Source organism: Corvus moneduloides, chromosome 4 (assembly GCF_009650955.1).
Source record: "Corvus moneduloides isolate bCorMon1 chromosome 4, bCorMon1.pri, whole genome shotgun sequence".
Classification (NCBI taxonomy): domain Eukaryota; kingdom Metazoa; phylum Chordata; class Aves; order Passeriformes; family Corvidae; genus Corvus; species Corvus moneduloides.
In genome coordinates this window covers 14,954,876-14,967,517 of record NC_045479.1, presented here as the reverse complement: position 1 = coordinate 14,967,517, position 12,642 = coordinate 14,954,876, and the positions used below count along the sequence as shown (strand labels likewise).

Here is a 12,642-nt window from a genome sequence, read left to right as displayed (position 1 = left end):
TCCGAATTCCTTCCTTCCTTCCTTCCTTCCTTCCGAATTCCTTCCTTCCTTCCGAATTCCTTCCGAATTCCTTCCGACTTCCTTCCTTCCTTCCGAATTCCTTCCTTCCTTCCTTCCGAATTCCTTCCCAATTCCTTCCTTCCTTCCTTCCTTCCTTCCTTCCTTCCTTCCTTCCTTCCTTCCTTCCTTCCTTCCTTCCTTCCTTCCTTCCGAATTCCTTCCTTCCGAATTCCTTCCTTCCGAATTCCTTCCTTCCTTCCTTCCTTCCTTCCGAATTCCTTCCGAATTCCTTCCTTCCTTCCGAATTCCTTCTGAATTCCTTCCGAATTCCTTCCGAATTCCTTCCTTCCGAATTCCTTCCGAATTCCTTCCTTCCTTCTGAATTCCTTCCTTCCTTCCGAATTCCTTCCTTCCTTCCTTCCTTCCTTCCTTCCTTCCGAATTCCTTCCGAATTCCTTCCGACTTCCTTCCTTCCTTCCGAATTCCTTCCTTCCTTCCGAATTCCTTCCCAATTCCTTCCTTCCTTCCTTCCGAATTCCTTCCCAATTCCTTCCTTCCTTCCTTCCTTCCGAATTCCTTCCGAATTCCCTCCTTCCTTCCTTCCTTCCGAATTCCTTCCGAATTCCTTCCTTCCAAATTCCTTCCTTCCGAATTCCTTCCGAATTCCTTCCTTCCTTCCTTCCTTCCTTCCTTCCTTCCTTCCTTCCTTCCTTCCTTCCTTCCTTCCTTCCTTCCTTCCTTCCTTCCTTCCTTCCTTCCTTCCTTCCTTCCTTCCGAATTCCTTCCGAATTCCTTCCTTCCTTCCGAATTCCTTCCGAATTCCTTCCTTCCGAATTCCTTCCTTCCTTCCGAATTCCTTCCGAATTCCTTCCGAATTCCTTCCGACTTCCTTCCTTCCTTCCGAATTCCTTCCTTCCTTCCTTCCCAATTCCTTCCCAATTCCTTCCCAATTCCTTCCCAATTCCTTCCCAATTCCTTCCTTCCGAATTCCTTCCCAATTCCTTCCTTCCTTCCTTCCTTCCTTCCTTCCTTCCTTCCTTCCTTCCTTCCTTCCTTCCTTCCTTCCTTCCTTCCTTCCGAATTCTGAATTCCGAATTCCTTCCGAATTCCTTCCTTCCTTCCTTCCTTCCTTCCTTCCTTCCTTCCTTCCTTCCTTCCTTCCTTCCGAATTCCTTCCGAATTCCTTCCGAATTCCTTCCGAATTCCTTCCTTCCTTCCGAATTCCTTCCTTCCGAATTCCTTCCTTCCTTCCGAATTCCTTCCTTAGTCCTTCCTTCCTTCCTTATTCCTTCCTTCCTTATTCCTTCCTTCCTTCCTTCCGAATTCCTTCCTTCCGAATTCCTTCCTTCCTTCCTTCCGAATTCCTTCCGAATTCCTTCCGAATTCCTTCCTTCCTTCCTTCCTTCCTTCCGAATTCCTTCCTTCCGAATTCCTTCCTTCCTTCCGAATTCCTTCCTTCCTTCCTTCCTTCCTTCCTTCCTTCCTTCCTTCCCCACCTCCCTTCCTTCCGAATTCCTTCCTTCCTTCCTTCCCAATTCCTTCCCAATTCCTTCCCAATTCCTTCCTTCCTTCCGAATTCCTTCCTTCCGAATTCCTTCCTTCCTTCCGAATTCCTTCCTTAGTCCTTCCTTCCTTCCTTATTCCTTCCTTCCTTATTCCTTCCTTCCTTCCTTCCGAATTCCTTCCTTCCGAATTCCTTCCTTCCGAATTCCTTCCTTCCTTCCGAATTCCTTCCTTCCTTCCTTCCTTCCTTCCTTCCGAATTCCTTCCGAATTCCTTCCTTCCTTCCTTCCTTCCTTCCTTCCTTCCTTCCTTCCTTCCTTCCTTCCTTCCTTCCTTCCTTCCTTCCTTCCGAATTCCTTCCTTCCGAATTCCTTCCTTCCGAATTCCTTCCTTCCTTCCGAATTCCTTCCCAATTCCTTCCGAATTCCTTCCTTCCCAATTCCTTCCTTCCTTCCGAATTCCTTCCTTCCTTCCTTCCTTCCGAATTCCTTCCGAATTCCTTCCGAATTCCTTCCTTCCTTATTCCTTCCTTCCTTCCTTATTCCTTCCTTCCTTATTCCTTCCTTCCTTCCTTCCGAATTCCTTCCGAATTCCTTCCTTCCGAATTCCTTCCGAATTCCTTCCTTCCTTCCGAATTCCTTCCGAATTCCTTCCGAATTCCTTCCGAATTCCTTCCTTCCGAATTCCTTCCTTCCTTCCTTCCTTCCTTCCTTCCTTCCTTCCTTCCTTCCTTCCTTCCTTCCTTCCAAATTCCTTCCTTCCTTCCAAATTCCTTCCGAACTCCTTCCTTCCTCCCTCCCTCCCTCCCCTCCCTTCCCCACCTCCTTCCCTCCCTCCCCAAAGTCAAGACAACTGTCTCCTTGATGAGTCTGTAGGATTACAGCTGACCTTGCTACAGGACAGCGTGGGGCTTCATAGGCCAAATTGTCACTTTTTCTCATCCCTCCATCTTCTTCAGCATTTTCTCCCAAACCTTGACACTCTCACAACTGTTTAATATATTTTTTTTAACAATCTTGTTTAGCTGAAGTAAAATGATAGCTTGTTTCAATTTCAAAAAATAACTTTTCTTTACACTTGTTCCTAGCTGTTTTTTTTTTCTTTTTTCCAGCTTTGGTGGCTAGCTTCTTTGGCAAATGGATGACACAGTGAATTGTCTGAATCTATTATGTGTCTGTGAACACTGAATCCCTAGATTGCAACACCAGCCCAATTCTTCACTCTGCTGGAAGTCATCTTAAGAGGTGGATAGAGCTTAAGATTTTAGGAAGAAAGCCGGAGTTACACTCTACCAATATTAATTTCATGCATTCATGCCTGCCTGCATTCTTGATTCTGTAATTGGGCTGTGCTTCCATCTCCACCCATATCCTGCCTTGATGCATATCCACGTGCAGATGACAGCAGCAGGGACAGGTAAACCAGTCAGCTTGCAGGCTGAGTCACCCCAGGAAGGCAGACTGTCATCTGGCAACTAGGATGGAGAAGAAGGAAGTGTGCCAACCAAACAGGACTGAGCAATGCATCGCACCCCACATGCCAAAACAGAGGTTGCACAATGTTGGCTATGACAGAGAAATGTGGAGAAGAACATAAGAATGCATTTCCAAAATGGCCTTCATAGTAGGAATTAAGAAAAACCAAAACTCAGCCTATTTCTTTTCATGGACCACTTTAATACCGAAGATGAATACAGCAATCAAGAAATGGCTAGAGCAATGGTGTAGTATAACCCTCTCAGCATTTTTGGTCACTTTTATATGGGTGTCTTTTCCTCTGCATGGAGGCTCAAAAGTGGGATCACAAACACAATTTATGAGTATGGAGCAATTATGCCATTTGTTGGATTGTACACACAATAAATGGCTGTGAGTAATGTGCTATTAGCCTAAGCATTAATACCCTTCCCACTTCTGATGCAAGTAACCACTGGATTTCTGCTGGTCAGGAAGATGGTAATCACACGGGGAAGTGCCAGACTCTATTGCTCCTTGCAATAGGTTGATCCTCAGTTTTGCTGAGTTGCTATCTTCTATTTTGATTTTTGATTTTTTTTCCCCCTCAGAGTTTTAGAGTTATTTCAGTTGTTAATTTTTCCATGAGTCCTCAAGTGATGGCTATCAACTCATCAATTTCATTTCTGTTCTTGTTCTAGCTTTTTCTTATATATCTTGCTTGGCTGAAGTGCTTGTATTGTCACTTATAGGTTAGCAACCTTTTTTTAGTAAAGCAGACGTGGGGTCACACGGCCTACCTAGGCCTTGTATTAAAATAGCACAAGTGTGAAAGATCTACCAATATGGTGGGAGACAGATTGATCTGTACTTATTGTTTGATGTATTTTTAAGTACCTTGCTGGCTTAAACATGTGGGTCTTGCCAGATGGCAAAAAGACTCAGAAATAGATCTTGACACAAACACCATGCAGGGTCAGATGTGCTATATAACTGATGGTATCAGTGATGCTCTTTGTAATGCCCAGCAGAAAAGTCTGGGAAGGATGAACTTCAAAGGCAAAATACCTAGAAATCAGTGAGGTGAAGCTGAAAAATCTAGTGCTGCATGATATTCTGACTTTGATCATGCTCAGATTCATAAGGATGAGAAAAAAATCACTGTGAGGATAATTAATCATTGGCACAGGCTGTTCAGAGAGGTCTGGCACTCTCCATCCTTGGAGGTTTTCCAGATGTGGATAAAACCCTGAACAGCCTGGTCTGAGCGAAGTATTGACCCTGCAAGGAGAGAGATGAATGTACCAGGGGCCTCCTGAGTCCCCTTCCAGCTCGGATCACTTAGTGATTCTGTAAGCTACTTTTGGAGCCAAGATGAGGTGGAGAAATAGTGTTACAGAGGGAAAATGCTCAGTGTGACATTTTCCAGTATGCCCATGTCTCTGTAAAGCTTGACTGCTGCCATCTGTGTAAGGTGATCCTGTCTCTCTCCAGGTCCTGTCCTGGTGTTCCTAGTCTCTCTCCTAAGCTAGTGCTGGCCCTTGTCCAACATCTCTGTGAGCTGTTTCGGCTCACCAACCTGAGAGAAGATGATTTTTTTTTTAACTGGTTGGCTTTCTGCTGATTTAGTTAGCTGAACTACTTCCCTAAGAGACAGATGAGCACCACAGCATGAGGAGGAGGTGGGAACATGTGGTTAACATTGGAAAGAGTCAAGGGTGGGCAGGGCCCTCTCAGTGGGAGTGAGCCATTACATTTGCCTTGCTGCTTCAGGAAAACAAAGTGATATATCTGCAGCAGCTTTAATATGGGCAGAACAAATTGGGTAAGCGCAAAAACGGTGCATCATAAAGAAAATAAAAACTCAGAAATAAAAATTCTATAGTGCTGAGACAATGAAAAGTGTCAAATTACATGAAGGAACATGACAGTAAACAAATAAAGTGACAAATAACGTCCTTTGTAAAGATGCAAAGGAAAGATGAAGAGAGATGTATCAAATATCTAACACTTGAAATTGAAACTCCTGCCATGGTAGGAAACCACAGATCTTGTTTACCAAATTGCAAAAATCCTGTGTGGGTAGTTTAAACAGGAAACGGGCTGATCAAAAGCAATGATAGGGAAATATGAACAACAGAGATAATACGGATAAGCAAGGCATTTTAAAGAAGTCAGGAGCAGAAAGCTAGCCCTACTTTGACATGAGATTCTGTGACATGAGATGATGTGAATCTCTTTAAAAAGAGATTGCCATTGGTGCGGTGATGATATTAGAAAAGCAAGTTGTAGTCCAGTAGGTAGCAGCAAAAACACAATGAAAGACATTTTGGTTGTAGTAGAAATGCTAAGAAGAGACCACGATGTCACTGCAGGAGTCAAATTTAAAAAGTTGTTGAAAAAAACCTAGGAAAGAACGCCAAATTTTTACAAGAGGAAACACGGAGTTGTTAAAATATTAAAATGTGAGACAGGGAAAGTGTCTCTCTGCCCTATGCTATAAGGGAGGTCATTTGCACTGGAATACCGCACAAGATGACACAGAATTGGAAGAGAGCAGCCTCTGGACTCAGGCCCAGAAAACCAGATATTCATGCAAAAGAGCATCTTGAAAGAACATGTGGAATGACATGCTTTGCTTATCACCACTTCCATTGATTATTTTTTCAGGTTGCTTGACGTGGGCCTCAGGGATGCCTTGTGGAACTTCAGCACTCAGCTCTTACTCCATCATCACAGCATTGCAGAGAGGGGTGGATAGCTGCACCTGGGAGTCCATCTAAGTAAGAGGCTGGTTCACTTGGAACACTGATGTGAAACAAGGCTACACTTGCTTTCTGGGGCTGTTTAGCATTATCACACATAGCTACAATGTGGGCAGCATGAGCAGCAGCATTCCGTGGGGTAGATTGCACATATCTTGGAAGCGTAAATTGTGCTAGTAGCACTGCGTTACTGAGCCACAGACCTGAAAAAACCTGTGAAGATAGCAAAGAAAGTAAGCCAAACAGGATTCAAAATCAGTTATCAAAGCAAACATCTCTGAAAGCTTAGTACCAAGCATCAAAGTCATGCTAGAAAACACAAATTCTAGGAAAGCAGAACTTGCCAGTCCTGTCCATTTCTCACTTCTGAGTAATCAGGAAAGAACTGACAGTAAAAATAGGAGAATCTTCCACCACTCATACTCATTTCAGCATATGGAAATTCAAGATATTCAGTTCCAGAATGTAAAAAAGATTTTTTTAGAATTATTATTTACATATAATTACAATGCTAAAATAGATCCTGGAAAACAGAAACATCAAAGATGATAGGAAAACTAGACGCCTTGAGAAACAGAAAGTGCCTATGAAAAAGTCTGAATGTTGGTCTCTGTCTCAGTGTGGAGTAGAACTGCCCACCACCACTTCTCCTTCCACCACAGTCAGCAGCGAGCATGGGATATAATTGTTGTGCACTCTCTGAATGGCAATCCCCAAGAATTCCCCCCCAGGATGATCCAATGTGCATGAAGAAGACCCACCTGACAGGAATGATGGTCATCAATTCCAACTGTGTGTGCTAGAAACAACAAGGATTGACAGTAAGCAATGGAAGATGCTGCCTTCCACAGCAAGAATAACAAGGGCTGCTAAGAGGATCCAATACGTTCTCCATAAGTGGTTTGTTTGCTCTTCAAAGCAAAACTTGTATTAGCTAGGTTGCCACTGGAGGTAATAGTCGTGAACCTTACCAAAGGGTAGGAAAATAATGCTCCTGCTCCAGAGATGCAAAGAGTAGCTGATGGATGTCCAGGCTAAAGCACTGTACTAAATACTTCAAGGAGCCAGGGAAAACATCTTGCCAAGGCATCACTGTGCAATTGCTGCAGCCATGGCGGACTGGGGAGAAAGTCCATGCCAAGAAGGGTTGGCAGGTATGATAGGTAGCAGCAAATGAGGTAGCCATGCCACAGTGGAAATTACTTGACCCCTGATTAAAGGGGCTTTGCCTTTCATGTGTCTTCAAAGGTATCTCGAGTCCACTGGTGTCATTAGCACTGATGGTTTATTTTCATTATCTAGACTGAATGAGAGATCTTTAATCAAACTGTGTTGTATTAGAGACAGTTCTGCTGTTTAACCATAAATATTTGGGTGTGCAATCTGGTGTTGATCTGCAAGGTTATTAATATGTATAAAATAAGTAGTCCTTTTTTATTTGCATCATCTACCAAGTTGTTTCAGCTTATTAAGTTTGAGCTTAGATCTGAGCATGCTTTTTGAGGTGATCCCTTGTTGAAATAAGGGCGCACATTGAATACATTCAGGATAAATTGTTTCTGCTACAATTCCCAGTCATTTTCTTAGCCAAGTTTTAACACAAAAGCACTAAATCTATGCTTCTTTAGAAAAGTAAATCTCGACAGTCTGTTCTCAGCTTTCTTCTACATTTGTCATAATATCAAGCCCACACATAGCCCAGATTCCTCAATGGTAGCTGGTGAAATTTTTCCACCTTCTTGTGCTATAAATACTCCTGTGTCCTGAGCAGCAGCCTGTGTCTGTGTTTTGGGTACAGACTGCTGTTATTTTAGATACCTGCCTCCATAAAGGAGCATCAGTGTTTCTTACATGTCTTCATAATGAGAATTTTTTCATTACTTTCACAGAAGCTTAACCTCATTTCCAAAATGAGGTTGTTCTTGTTCTCCAAGTTAAATAACTAAATACATATATATATGTGTGTTGTGTACAAAATGTTGGGAATCCATCCATCAAGACCTATATGTATTTATATGTATATAGTGGTTGAAGTAAAGAGTTCGTTCAGGAGGGACTCATAAATGTGTGCCTTCTTTTAAGCCTGAAGATAAGTTTCATGCGTGTTTACACACTTTTCTGAATAGGGGTGCATCGAAGAACAGGCTTATTTTCTGGAACCAAAACCTTGACTGAAATGTCACTGCCTGGATCCCTTGCTCCTTGCAAGGCTGACAGCAGCAAGGGGGTATAAACCATAGCTCACAGTGGCCTCACCAGTAATATAAGGACACATTGCATGTAATCATACATCGTGTTGTTCCTCAGGTGAGACCATGTGCTTTAGTAACCCGCCTTTATGCAGTGGAAGCATCAAGATGAAGGTCATGGGTCCCAGAACACAGCTGTGATGAAGCAAATCTACATTGTGACATTCAAATTTGTTATATAATTAGAGCATTCAATTATAGACTGAAAGACATACTTAGACTGTATTAGAATATTCTCTGATGTAAATGAGGTTGGGTTAATTCCCTAACAGGCTGGGCTGTGACAAGAGGTGGAGATAAGCTCCCAGCACTAACTGGGGACAAAATTAAGCAAGTGGCATTCTTGCCTGCCCTGCCTCACCTTCTCCTGTGCCCTGGTCCTATGGCCATGACAGCCAGCTCCATGCTGAGAGCCCCTGCCACAGTGAACAACTGGACAATGTCCACCTTTTGTTGAAATTTGCTAATAAACGATTTCTCCTTCGGGTTCCAGCTGCAGCTCTGCCCTTGTGCAGGTTATTGGTTGGGTGGAGCAGCTGCAAGCACTGGGAACAGCTAAGACTCTTCAACAATTTCAGTAGTTTTCTTGAATTAATACTGGATTAATTTCATGTCTGAAAACAATAAGTTTTGATAGGAGACCTTGTTTCTCTAGGCTGATCTGGCAGGTTCAGCCATAGCTTACGTAAGCTGGAACATTAAGGCTTGTTTCAAAGAGAGAGCGAATGCGAGCCAAGACACAAATATGGGCCCCTATTTTCCTTTGAAAAATATGATTAGCTTTCCATTTTCCTCTTAGGCAGCAATAAGCTGCTCCTCTGAGTGAGCAAAGGGTCCTTTGTATTTTGGAGATATCTGAGGAAATTACCATGGCATTATTGTTCCATAAGTCACTTCCAAAATATTCCAGATCTCACGCAGAGATGGAAAGAGTCTGTGACCAGAGAGAAGAGAGTCTGTGACGAGACTGCACAGCCTGAGATTAAATGTAAGGGCAGCAGGCACAATGTCCAGAACAGATAAATCAGGGTGAGTGCACAGTTGCATTCTCGTTTTTCCACTGTACTAACAGAGAGCGCAAAATAAGCCTGTATAGCAAATACACGAAAAAAACCATACTGGAAGAAATATTTATGTTGTACTAGCATATTCACTGCTCTAAATGAGTTTGGGCTAATTACTTATCGGACCAGAATGGGATAAGCAGGGGAGATAAGCTCCTAATATCACATTAGAAAAAATTAATTAAGCAGAATAAACATAATTTATTTGATTCTTCTCTTTCCTATTTCAATTGCTTTACTTAGCAATCTCAGTAATGTTCTTTAACAAATTCTTTATTTATTTTCTTAAACAGAAAAAAAGAAAAATTAAAACAAGCTGGAAAGAGATTAATTTTATCCTGGTTCCTTGTTCTCCTCAGCAGATGAACAACTGCAGTATCAGCACAGATTTCTGCTAATTGAGTTAATGGAGTGCCACTACCAGTCACGGGTTGTCATCCTCTGAGTAAAGCACTCCCAGAAGAGGATTGCTGATGGTCACTGGTGAGAAACATGAACTGAGGATTTGCTTGTTGGCTGGGATGGCAAGTAATTTGATAGATGTATATTCCAGATGTAAGGTAACCCACTGTGTCTCCTCCAGCCTCTCACCGTCCTTGTCCCTTTTCTTTCCCCACTTCATTCCAGACCCCATCTTCTCCTACAGGAAGTCACAGTGGATCCCAGCTCCTGATCTCCCAATCTGATTAGCTCTTTGCTCACTCCCCAGTATGACATTCTTTGCTTCCAATCTACTTGGCTGGACCACCCTAACTCCCCAGTTCCTTCTTATGATGCCATTTCTCACCTAGAGTAAGTTTGGTATCCAGTATCTCTGTCTGAGAAGTTCTTCACAGTGCATTTTAGCAGCTCTGTCCTCTGTACTCTTGATTTGGACATCTGTGTTGCTGGGACCTGAGGAAGGGAGACCCCTCCTTTTCTTTTGTTGACTAGACCTCTTACAGCTCATGTCCATCCACAGCAAATGAAACCTTTTAGGAAAGTATTCTGTTGAAATCAAAGTCATCTTTATTAAATATGCACAGTGACTTTTTAAATACCTGTCACTGACACAAAATCTGTCTTCTATCAGCTTTTAAGTCCTTACACCAAACTTGCAAGATGTAGGCTTTGTCACAGAAAACACCAGAATTTTTAACCACAGCACATTTTCCCCTACAGCCTGTCAGACATGTCTGAATTGTTTTGCACTAGTTCCCCTTGAGAATATGTGTCAAGTAAAAAGTCCTGAATGATACAATTTCATATTGTTTAGACAGGACAGTGGTATTAATGCATTTAATCTTATAAAAAGCATTCTAATATCTTTAGTGACCACAATACAGACTTTTATTCCTTAGGGAAGATAAGGAATGTCCTTGCAAACAAGAAAAATTAGATCCTGTTGTGCCAAGGCCTATGTTCTAAGTAGTTCAAGGTGACCAATGTACAGCTCAGACTGTTACATAAAACAATTTGCGAAGATCAGTGAGAATTAAACACAAAATGACAGCTTCTTTAAGAAAACAAGACCCAATGAAAAGCCCCAAGGACTATGCTGGAATCATGTCCAGAAAAGATAAAAAAAAGTGAGACTAGACTCAGCAGTGCTCTGGCAGAGCAGTTGAGAGAAGACTCTTCAGTCAGGTGCAAGAAGTATGACACTGATAATGTGGGTGATTTTGATGAGATTTATTGCTAATACAGTACCTAAGTATTGCCAATGCAGTGTATTATACCAGCAGGTCTAAAGGGCTGTAACATAAGCAGGTACAGCTGGAAACGTGCAGGTTTGCAGAAAGCACAATTGCAAAGCAGCAAAGCACCCACGGAGCTACTTGAGGATTTTATCTCCACGTGTGGCTGGATCTTAGCCCTGTTACTCCCCTGTCCAAAACGGAGTGTTCCCAGGGCTGGATGTACCCTGCAGGTGTCCCATCCCTGCTGGAGTGGGATCCACCTGGAAGCTGCCCTGCAAGCTCTGGAGATCAGTTTGCCCAGTTGGCCCAGTCTCCAGGAGCATTTTGTACCCTTTTGCAGGCCCACGTGTACCAAGATCAATCACAATCATCACCATTCCCCCATCTCTGGAATGCATTAATTATGCAAGCATCCAGACAGCTCCTCCTGCAATTCCCACCTGGAGTTCTTATCTTAGGATAAATCACATTCAAAGTCTGCATGGGAGAGGGGGGTGGTGTGTGTGGAGGACACACTCCTAGAACCGACTATTTTTTGTGACCATCACAGGGGCAAAATTGATACGGTAGAGTAAACATTGCTAATGAGCAAAATCATGAGTGGGTGGGCTATTCTGACTCCCTGGTGACCCAAATCTTGAGCTGCAAGGATGCTTTATTTGATCCAAACTGCAGAAAGATAGGTAGGCAGCAGAAGCACGACTGGCTGGTTTGTGCTTTTCCTTCCCTTGCTGGTTCTTTCTTTTTTCACGTGTGTTTCCCTTTGTTTTCTATTTAAGAAAAATCTGCTTGAAACATTAAAGCTATGTCCTTTGGAGAGCTGCTGTAATGCTGTTAACAAACAGCTTCCAAAAAAGCTATGTTAGAGACAGCAGGGCATTGCTGCAATTTCCATGTTTCCATGTAACCAACAGTCAATACATTGTCCTGAAGTTTTTCTAGCAATGAATTTGCTATTCAGTGCCAACACCAGAGAGAGAGGCTGAGCTCCCTGCCCCTGCAGCTCTTGTGCTGTCTTTGTCCCTTGCCCATACGGCCATGCCTCTCCAGAGGAGGACTGGTTCTGTCAACAGCTCCAGTAGAAGTCCCAGCCTATCTCAGTGAACTGAATAACTCTCTTTTCTGAAATAGAAAACCCAATACTTTGTCTTTCTTACTATATCTAAGCCTGTTAAAGAATGGTGCTTTTCTCACATAGACTTTAAATAGTGAATGAAAATTGGAGTTTTAAAATTAAAGCCTTATTTTTCTGCATTCTAAGTACTTTTAGTCTTCTTTTTTTCCCTTATATTTTTCTATCTTTAACAAAGGGTTTAAAAGATTTTGTGTGATCCATATTGCCACAGGAATAAACAAGCATTTGAAACCTCAAACCCTATCCAAAGCTTGTTTAGCAATATAGTTTTGTTACAGTGACACAGTACCTTTAATTCATTTGACCCTCTGGGTCTGTTTGCTTTACTGAAATTTGACTCAGCAAAGTTAAATCCCCTCGCATCATTGTGCAAGACAACTCATTTTATGTTTGGATACAAACCAATTCGCCGCCAAAGCTGCATAATCAACTCCTGCCCTGACATTCCAGTTAGTACTCGTAGGGCTGAAGGGAAAGAGAAATTGTGATGGTTGAATAGAAATGCACCTAATATGCTCGGTGACTATCAGAACAATAGATGGTGTATTAACTATTACATTTACCAACACTCTTTTTCCTTGGCATAGTTTATATATTTATGTAAGAGGATGGCAGTCTACTGTCACTGTATTGCGCAAAATTCTTGAATGGATACCATGAAGTAATCTTTTTTTCCCCTAAATTTATTTTTACTTGATATTTGGGAAACTATTCTGTAATGGCAAGCTGTGGAACAAAATCTATAAGACAGGGCATTTTCTGTATTTGAAAGATTTCTCCATATGATTGCAAA

At 42.3% G+C, this 12,642-nt stretch overlaps 1 long non-coding RNA gene across 4 annotated transcripts in view; it reads left to right on the top strand.

Moving 5' to 3' along the window:
* The window catches only part of LOC116443276, a 23,030-nt gene extending 10,388 nt beyond the window's left edge, over positions 1-12,642 (top strand). The window contains exons 3-6 of one of the 4 annotated variants that reach the window (XR_004239803.1): positions 2,615-2,747; positions 5,628-5,740; positions 8,882-9,000; positions 9,398-12,642. This is a non-coding gene — a long non-coding RNA (uncharacterized LOC116443276). Of the gene's footprint in view, positions 1-2,614; positions 5,741-8,881; positions 9,001-9,394 lie in introns of all 4 variants that reach the window. The other 3 variants (XR_004239802.1, XR_004239800.1, XR_004239801.1) reach the window with 3 other exon arrangements.